Raw genomic sequence first — 11,134 nt, forward strand, 5'->3', positions numbered from 1 at the left:
AACCGTGTGACGCTGGATGCACGTCCGAACTGCTCGGCCCACGTGGGTAACCTGTATGCTATTTCACCTAACATTGTGATAGAAAGAGATAGACTCAGTGATGAGCAGTGTAGCGAGTGCATGCGCTCACACTAGCGTCCGGATATATTGATGATGGCACACAGATAGTTGGACAGATGTCACCGATGAATTTTTGTAAATATATGATTTATGAAGGAACTACTTATTTCAATTATTATTGTATAAGATTTTATGGAAGAGCGGGGTCGCCTGCCACGAGTACTCGTAGCAATACTAAAACACTTACTGGGATGGTCCCAATTACTACGCACTATGTGAAATTGTTTTACCTACTGAAATAGATATTTTTAATTTTTTTTTGAATGATAATGATTACCTACTTATCTTTTGATGAATACTATAAAATCTCACTTACATACATACCTATTAGGTAACTACTACCTCAGCGTGTATAAACAACTCGTACTTATATTATATTATAGAAATCCATACTTCTATGAAGTGTCTGTCTGTAATTTCGAAATAACTACCGCAAGCTCATAATATTGTTATTTGAACTGTACCATAACAGCTGAATCAAATGTTTTTAAAAACTGTCTGTCTGTCTGTCTGTTTGAAGTTTGAACGGGCTAATCTTCGGAACGGCAGAACCTATTTTGACGGGACTTTTACAGACAAGTAGAGAATTAACAAAGGATACTTTTTTAACCGACTTTTAAAAAGGAGTTGTGTTTTTCTACCTATGTACACAGAAATCTCCGAGATTTCTGAACCGATTTGCGTATTTTTTTTAATTGATAAAGAAACTTTGCAACATTGTCCTATATAAAATGTGGATTTCAACTCCTCAATCCTGATGCTGCAGGGGACATGACCACCAAAACTTATGGGATTTTGAAACTGTCGGTTATAAATTGATATTGAGAGGTAGGTACCTATATCTACCAAGTAAAGACTTTATCATTGAACTCGAAGACCCACTTCTCGACCCTGATGCTGTACCTAAGGAATTGCATTGCTAAATCGTGGTGATCCCACGGAATTTTAAATGAATCATCGCCCACGCCCATTCGGTACCCTCATTCCGCACATTGTTTTTATTAGTCAGTCCACCAATCACAACAAAGCATTCTCCCCTGTCCCCCGCCAACATTTTACGATTTTGTTTTCATGTAAATCCTTGTATATGCGTACTCTAGGAGTTGAATTCTCTGTGCTGGCGGATTACCTATTAGGAACACATGATTACACATTCGTTTGTCTGTGAAAATAAATTTTGTTGCCTACACTTATCTATTAGTAGCGACTAAAAACTATATATACCATCTACTTGTGTATAAAAAAGTCTAAATAAATTCCACTTTGATCTCAAAAATGAAAATTTTATTTTTATAAGTAGGAAGTAGGTACAATTCAATTTCCCTCTAAAAGCCCACTACACACATAAACACAATATGTATCATTTTCTGTTTCAACAGTCACATTAGATGTATCATTCGACGCAGAACTATTGAAGCTCTCCGTTTCATTTCTGGAATTAATAAACATACAATCAACGTAAATATATTGTGAGTATTATCTATATAGAATGTATGCAAAAAACATAGCATAACAACTTACAAGTATGGTATGGGTAGACCTTTCAATATTTAGTACGGAATTGAATGTTGCAGCATCATGTTGGATTTCAGTGGTACGTATATTGGGCACATTCATTTTATTTTCCTTGTTTTCTTCTAAAAGGAATGTCTTGAGTCACTAAAATACAACATAATTCAGCATTGACAAATCTGACAACAAATAGTAAATCTCTATATTATTATATAAAAATGAATTGTTGAATGTGTTGCTGATCGCAAATCTCGAGAACAGCTGCACCGATTTCGCTAATTCTTTTTGATAATATTCCTTGAAGTACGGGGATGGTTCTTATGGAGAGAAAAATTTAAAAAATGTCCTGAAAAAGAATCGACTGTAGGCGGTGCGAAGTTCGTCGGGGCAGCTAGTAACATAATAATTATATTATCCTAATCCTAATTCCTAATCTAAATATATAAAAGAAAAAGGTGTGACTGACTGACTGACTGACTGACTGACTGACTGACTGACTGACTGACTGATCTATCAACGCACAGCTCAAACTACTGGACGGATCGTGCTGAAATTTGGCATGCAGATAGCTATTATGACGCAGGCATCCACTAAGAAGAGATTTTTGAAAATTCAACTCTGGAGGGGGTGAAATAGGGGTTCGAAATTTTGTGTAGCCCACGCGGACGAAGTCGTGGGCATTTGCTAGTATCTAAATAATATCAACTTACAAACACAGTGTCAAACTTTCAGAAGCTGGCTCTAAATGGTACGGTGTGATAGCATCATAATCTAATTCAATTCGATTTTTTGCTTTGTCGTTTCCTTGCCAAAGAAAATCCCGTGATCCACTAAAATAGAAGTATAATATATAAGTATTTATTAAAAATAAATAAATGTCATCATCAAATTCACCATCCTGGAGAACCTTGAAAACGACACTCGCGTCTATTTTTTATAAAAAGTGCTGGCCCGCCATCTTAGATTAAAAAATTAATGTCATTATCAAAACCAGCATCCTGGAAACCCTGAAAACGACACCCATTTCTATTTTTTAACCGACTTCAAAAAAAGGAGGAGGTTCTCAATTCGTCGGAATCTTTTTTTTTTTTTTTTTTTTTTTTTTTTTTTTTTTTTTTTTTTTTTTTTTTTTTTTTATGTATGTTCCCCGATTACTCGAAAACGCCTGGACCGATTTTGAAAATTCTTTTTTTGTTTGAAAGGGTATACTTCAAAGTTGGTCCCATTTCAATTTGGTGAAGATCTGATGAACATCTTCGAAGATAGATACTGGAACTCCTCAACGGATAAGAGTAAATTGCTCGCGATCAGTGTAATAGCTTAGTAAACAGTAGATTTTTAACCAGTCATAGCATAATTCCATGGGGCCACTAAAAATTGTGAAATAAAAAATTTTTACAAAAAAAATAAAAACCGACTTCGTTACACAAACACTAAAAATTGAAAAATAATTTAATTTATTACCGATTATATTATGTATACAAGAGTTAATATAGTTCCATAATAATATTTTTTGGGGTCGGTGCCAATGAGGTGCCATTGTGGAGTCCCATAAAAATATGAAGTCTAGACGATTCGCGCAGCTAAAGCTAATTGGCACCGGCAAAATTAATGTCATTATCAAAACCAGCATCCTGGAAACCCTGAAAACGACACCCATTTCTATTTTTTGTGAAAAGTGCATGTCTGCTATTTTGGATTTGAAAATAAATGTCATTATCAAATTCAGCATCCCGGAAAAGTACATATTCAGTCAAATAAAATTCCCGTCGAGTCACATTGTTACTCACGTCGGGTGTGACGCACGGGAATAACCCCGAAAAAGTAATGGCATTATCATCACAAGATAATATTATGGTTTGGAAAGATTCTGATGAATTTTAATAGATCTCCTCTTTGCAAGGGATTTGCTTTTGCGAGAAGCTTTTGCGAGTCTAAACCGTTTCTTTTTCCTCTTCCGCCAATCCATTTTTGTTTCTGTTACACGAAAACTCAAGTATATAATTAAATTGTCTAAGCACACAATATGACCTACATACTTATATTTGTAACTAGATGATATACGCGACTTCGTCCGCGAGGATATAGTGGTTTTTAATCCCGCGAGAACTCTTTCAAAAGCGATCACTATTTCAAATTTCAGCCAAATCCGTCTTGTACTTTTTGCGTGAAAGGGTAACAAACCTATACACACACATACGCAGATACAAAATTTCGCCTTTATAATGTAAAGTGTGATTTGACAACCCTGACTTTCGGAATTCGGATAAGTCCAAATTATATTTTATTACTAGTTGATGCCCGCAACTTCGTCCGCGTGGAATTAGGTTTTTAAAAATCCCGTGGGAACTCTTTGATTTTCCGGTATAAAAAGTAGCCTATGTGTTAATTTAGGGTATACCCTAAATTAACACTTTTATCTATCTCCATTCCCAATTTCATCCAAAACCGTTCAGCCGTTTTTGTGTGATTGAGTAACAAACATCCAAACATCCACACACACACATCACTACACCTATTATAAATGTGAAAGTGTGTTTGTTTGTTGGTTCGTTGGTTTGTCCTTCAATCACGTCGCAACAGAGCAACGGATCGAAGTGATTTTTTGCATGGGTATGGTTGACCTGGAGAGTGACATAGGCTACTTTTTATCCCGGAAAATCAAAGAGTTTCCACGGGATTTTTAAAAATCTAATTCCACGCGTACGAAGTCGCGGGCATCACCTCATCATCATCATGATCAACCCATCGCCGGCTCACTACAGAGCAGGGGTCTCCTCTCAGAGTGAGAAGGGTTTTGGCCATAGTCTACCACGCTGGCCATGTGCGGATTGGTAGAATTCACACACCTTTGAGAACATTATGGAGAACTCGGCATGCAGGTTTCCTCACGATGTTTTCCTTTACCGTTAAAGCAAGTGATATTTAATTAATTAAAACGCGTATAACTCCGAAAAGTTAGAGGTGCGTGCCCGGGATCGAACCCCCCGACCTCCGTTTAGAAGGCGGACGTCCTAACCACTAGGCTATCATAGCTTCACCTAGTTTATAATATTAGTAGGATATATGTAAACTACTACCACCAGCTGTCGATACGATGCATTCTAAAATAAATCGACCGACCGACCGACAGACCGACCGGCCAAGTACGAGTCAGACTCGCGCCCCGAGGTTTCCGTACTACAATAGTAAAATGTTTATCTCTAAATCTCTGTTTAGAGATAAGCATTTACAATGTAACTTAATGTATTACTACTATGTAACTAGAATTTCGGTACATATAAAAATGAATCGCTAAATGTGTTGCTGATCGCAAATCTCGAGAACAGCTGAACCGATTTCGCTAATTCTTTTTTTATAATATTCCTTGAAGTACGAATATGGTTCTTACGGAGAGAAATTTTTTAAAAAATTCCTGAAAAAGAATCGACTGTTAGGCGGTACGAAGTTCGCCGGGGCAGCTAGTGAAAAATAAAAATAAATAAATAGGTAAATAGTATTTTTTGACATTTTGCATGATAAATCAAAAACTATTTAGTATGCACTAGATGATGCCCGCAACTTCGTCCGCGTGGATTTAGGTTTTTTAAAAATCCCGTGGGAACTTTGATTTTCCGGGATCAAAAGTCAAAGTCAAATGATTTGTTCAAAATAGGTAATAAATTACTCTTTTCGATTGTCAGTTGTTGGATTTGTAAAATATAGTGGTGATATATAATTATTTCGCAAACGCTACGAGGGTTCCAAACGTGCCCAAGACTGAGAAGAGCCCACAGCTAACTCAGCCGGGTATTCTTTTTATTATCACCACTTTACAAAATCATAAATTAAACTTATTAGAACTATCACACAGCCGAGCAACTCATTCCCAAGCTTGCTTATCTACACTTCTACACTAATATTATAAAGAGGAAAACTTTGTTTGTTTGTTTGTTTGTTTGTTTGTTTGTTTGTTTGTTTGTTTGTTTGTTTGGTTGTACTGAATAGGCTCAAAAACTACTGGACCGATTTTAAAAATTCTTTCACCATTCGAAAGCTACATTATCCACGAGTAACATAGGCTATATTTTATTTTGGAAAAAAATAGGGTTCCGTAAGATATTTGGGTTTTTCGGACACAAGGTGTAAAAAATCAACCAGAAAAGTTACTTATTTTGCGTACGCTGCCTAAACTATAAAAGATAGAACCATAAAATGTTCTAATTAATTGTAGATCTTATAAATATCTACAAAAAAGTCCGCGACACACTATACCCATCTATGTCGAGTGAGGCACAGCAACCATTTTTTTATTTAAAAATCTTGAATTTTTTTTGGACTACATTTAAACGCGTTTATTTTACTCATGCTATTAATCCTTATCAAAATAAATGATTTCATCACTAAGAACAGTTTATGGAGATAATATTTGGTCTTTGAATGATTAAAATTGGACGTTTGGTTTTGAAGTTATGGCGAAATTAAAATATTACGATTTCTGCTGCACGGCCCGTTGTCTACACTAATATTATAAAGAGGAAAACTTTGTTTGTTTGTTTGTTTGTTTGTTTGTTTGTTTGTACTGAATAGGCTCAAAAACTACTGGACCGATTTTAAAAATTCTTTCACCTTTCGAAAGCTACATTATCCACGAGTAACATAGGCTATATTTTATTTTGGAAAAAAATAGGGTTCCGTAAGATATTTGGGTTTTTCGGACACAAGGTGTAAAAAATCAACCAGAAAAGTTACTTATTTTGCGTACGCTGCCTAAACTATAAAAGATAGAACTATAAAATGTTCTAATTAATTGTAGATCTTATAAATATCTACAAAAAAGTCCGCGACACACTATACCCATCTATGTCGAGTGAGGCACAGCAACCATTTTTTTATTTAAAAATCTTGAATTTTTTTTGGACTACATTTAAACGCGTTTATTTTACTCATGCTATTAATCCTTATCAACATAAATGATTTCATCACTAAGAACAGTTTATGGAGATAATATTTGGTCTTTGAATGATTAAAATTGGACGTTTGGTTTTGAAGTTATGGCGAAATTAAAATATTACGATTTCTGCTGCACGGCCCGTTGTCTACACTAATAATATTATAAAGAGGAAAACTTTGTTTGTTTGTTTGTTTGTTTGTTTGTTTGTTTGTTTGTTTGTACTGAATAGGCTCAAAAACTACTGGACCGATTTTAAAAATTCTTTCACCATTCGAAAGCTACATTATCCACGAGTAACATAGGCTATATTTTATTTTGGAAAAAAATAGGGTTCCGTAAGTATTATATAAAGAGGTAATGTCGTTAAGTTTGTTTGTAGGGGGTAATCTTTAGAACTACTGAACCGATTTTAAAAATTCTTTCACCAGTAGAAAGCTACATTATTCCTGAGTGACATAGGCTATACGGGATCTTTAAAAACCTAAATCTACGCGGGCGAAGCCGCGGGGATCAGCTAGTCATTTAAATAATCCTTTACAATGTAATAGGATTTTTTAATTAGTTTACGTTTTATGAAAACTTTGAACTTATGACAGTCACTTTGAACTTATGACAGTCACTTTTTTTTTAAATTTATTTATGTTTTTATATACGTACAATAAATTTTCAAAAATATATTGACTATGCACTGTCATAATTTTAACTTCTCTAAATTTAGTTCGCAGAGACTCTCGTGGTCCCATACTATATATGGCTCGAACAGCCCTTTTCTGCAGCACAAAAATAGAATTTATATCAGCAGCATTACCCCATAATAATTCCGTGGTGCCACCTGAATCAGGGTTTCTACTGAAAACCAGCGCTGTATGTTTTTGTACTTGTGCAAGACAATATGCATTTATGCTGAGTAGGGACCTTTTTTTTTGGGTTGTGCCACACATGACATACTTTATTCCGGCGCTTCTTCTACTTGAGGTTTTTTGACTTTATTACTCAAGTATAAGAGGCGCTGGGATAACCTAACCAGTTGGTAACTGGTAATGTGTGGTACAGCTTTAAAAAATAAACGTTTTTCTTTTCTTTCTTTTTCTTTTCTAATAATATGCCATATGACATAATGCTGTGAAAGTAACTAAAATATACTAGTCTCGCCGTTTCTATGTCTGTCAACTGGCGAATCTTTTTTACCGCATATGCAGCAGAACTGTCTGTTCGATAAGTTATTTATATGAGAGCCCCATTGAAGTTTCGCATCTAACGTTATTTCCAGAAAAATAGCGGTATCCACTAAATCTTATTTATCATAAAAGTAGCCTATGTCCTTCCCCGGGATGCAAGCTATTTTTGTACCAAATTTCATCAAAATTGGTTAAATGGATGAGCTGTGAAAAGCTAGCAGACAAACAGACGGACAGATAGACAGATACACTTTCGCATTTATAATATTAGTATGGATAAAAATAAATAAAATCGGTTTTTGATGTTCAAGTAAGGTCCTTTTATATGATATCACACTTGGTTTACTAATCTTACTTGAAAGTTGAAAATACTAACTATTCGTTAATGAACACATTTTTATTTATTTTTTGTGATATAACCACAAATTCATTGTTTTCAGATTTTTCCCCTTACGTGTGTTATAAGATCTACCTACCTGCCAAATTTTATCATTCTAGGTCAGTGGGAAGTACCCTACAGGTTTCTTGACAGACACACTGACAGACTGACAGATAGACAGACAGACAGACAACAAACTGATCCTATAAGGGTTCCCTTTTCCTTTTGAGGTACGGAATCCTAATGATCTCTCTTTTTGCACTGCATTTAATCTGAATCCAAGAATTCCCGATCCGAAATAGCCGTAAGCAAGACTGTATCGTCACTTACCACCAGGTGAGATTGCAGTCAAGGGCTAACTTGTATCTGAATAAATAAATAAAAAAGTACTATTTGTACGAAGCGTTGCGTACTTTATTTGTAAGACGGACAGACAGACAGACAACAAACTGATCCTATAAGGGTTCCTTTTTCCTTTTGAGGTACGGAATCCTAATGATCTCTCTTTTTGCACTGCATTTAACCTGAATCCAAGAATTTCCGATCCGAAATAGTCGTAAGCAAGACTGTATCACCTACCGTGTCACCTACCACCAGGTGAGATTGCATTCAAGGGCTAACTTGTATCTGAATCAATATTATTATTATTATTTTATTACTTATAATAAAACTGTAACAGGTGAAATTCTGTACATTGAAGATATTTTGAAATTTTTTTTTCGAGGGCACTCTATAATCGATACTGAACCCAAAATTGGAATTTTTTTCATTTTTGTCTGTCTGTCTGTCTGTCTGTATCACGGCCGCGCATCACGCTGAAACTACTGAATGGATTCCAATGAAACTTGGTACGATTTGACGTCATACTATGAGGAAGAATATAGGATACTTTTTATCCTGAAATTCAGCATGGTTCCCTTAGGAGAGGGGTTGAAAGTTAAAATGTATACTGAGCTGTAATTCATTAACGCGTAGTCCGATTTCATTCATTCTTTTTTGTTAGAAACCATACATGTTAAAACTTCAAGTTCCAACTTCTCAACCATCATCATAATAATGACGGGTAGCTTTTGTACTTTTGGATTTCAATCAGCTGTTTTAGGAATAGTTGATGTTGAATTGATATTAAAGGTACGCTTAGAATAAACTATCTCTGGTTCAGGTACCAAGCAACGACTTCATAATTCAACTCGATATCCCAACTCTTCAACCCTGATGATGCAGGGTACTGGGTATTGCACTCCTAAGCCACTGTTGATTGTGAGATAATATTGTAGATGCCAAACATATATACCATTATTGAACTTTAAGTTCCAACTCTTCAATACTGATGCTGCAGGGTACTGCACTCCTATTCTATGGGTTTTAGGAACTGTTGTTGGTGAATTAATATTGTACCATTTACTATTGTACCAAACCACGACTACATGGTTGAACTCCGTTCACAAAAATCCACGCACTCCATCGAAATCCTATTCTATTCCAAACTTATTCGCCAGCGTGACAGGAGTGGAGAAGGCGGATAGGGACGTGTGAGGGGTGCAACGGATCAACGTGATTTTTTCCATCATCATCAGCCTGCGGTCGTCCACTGTTGGACATAGGCTTTCCCTAAAGAGCGCCACCACACCCGGTCCTCAGCCTTCCTCACCTAGCCACTTCCCGCCAGCCTCTGTATATCGTCGGTCCATCGTGCTGGAAGGCGTCCCACACTACGCTTACTTATACCTACGCTATAACTACCTATTATAATAAATAAAAAAGTACTATTTGTACGAAGCGTTGCGTACTTTATTTGTAAGACGGACAGACAGACAGACAGACAGATAGACGGACAGACAGACAGACGAACAGACGGACAGACGGACGGGCAGACGGACCGATGGACGGACCGACAGACGCATGGACGGACGGACGGACTGAAGGACGACGGACGGACGGACGGACGGACGGACGGACAGACGGACGGACGGACAGACGGACCGACAGACAGACAGACAGAGGGTTCCGTTTTTTCCTTCTGAGGTACGGAACCCTAAAAATACAAAGAAATACCACCAGGTAGGTACCTACCTACCTATATTATTATACATATACAGGTACCTTTTAGGGTTCCGTACTTTATAAGGAAAAAGGGGACCCTTAGGATCACTTCGTTGTCTGTCTGTCTGTCCGTCTCTCCGTCTGTGTCGTATCTGTCACACAAACCTATAGGATACTTCCCGTTGACCCAGAATCATGAAATTTAGTAGGTACGTAGGTCTTAGAGCACAAGTAAAGGAATAAATCCGAAAACCATAGATTTGTGATTACAACTTACAAAAAAAAATTAAAGTGTGTTAATGAAAAAATAATTAGTATTTTCAATTTTCAATGTATAATAAGTATACCAAGTGGGGTATTATATGAAAGGGCTTTACTTGTGTATTCTAAAACACATTTTTATTTATTTTTATGCATAATAGTTTTTGATTTATGGAGCAAAATGTCAAAAAAATACCTGAGTACGGAACCCTTGGTGCGCGAGCAACTCGCACTTGGCCGGTTTTTTAAAATTAGATAAAATAAATAACTAAACAAAGTTACTTACCTATTGTACTAGGACCACACGAGTAGATATCCCTACTAGGACCTCAACAACAAAGTCAGGTCAATAAACCAATGAATAAAATTGGTGTCCAAATTTCAAATTCCAGAGGTCAATGTACAAAATGCAATAAGTATTTGAAGGACTTATTGACTCTGCTCTGCTCAATCTTCTACACATTTGCATAGCCACTGAATAAAAATTAATTTTATAAAATCATTACGACTTTTGTTTTTGAAAACATATTAATAACAACAGTTGTCGTCATAGAAACCACAATATTACACGCGCAGCCGCGCGCCGCTGGGCTGGCCCTTCCCTCCGCCACCCGCGCGGTGTCTAATGTTTTGGGGTGAGAAGCATGATGATTTTAGCCGAAATCTAGCGCTTGAAAAGGGTTGAACAGTAGTTTGGGAAAAGTATTT

The sequence above is a fragment of the Maniola hyperantus genome, chromosome 6, assembly GCF_902806685.2.
Source record: "Maniola hyperantus chromosome 6, iAphHyp1.2, whole genome shotgun sequence".
Taxonomy (NCBI): domain Eukaryota; kingdom Metazoa; phylum Arthropoda; class Insecta; order Lepidoptera; family Nymphalidae; genus Maniola; species Maniola hyperantus.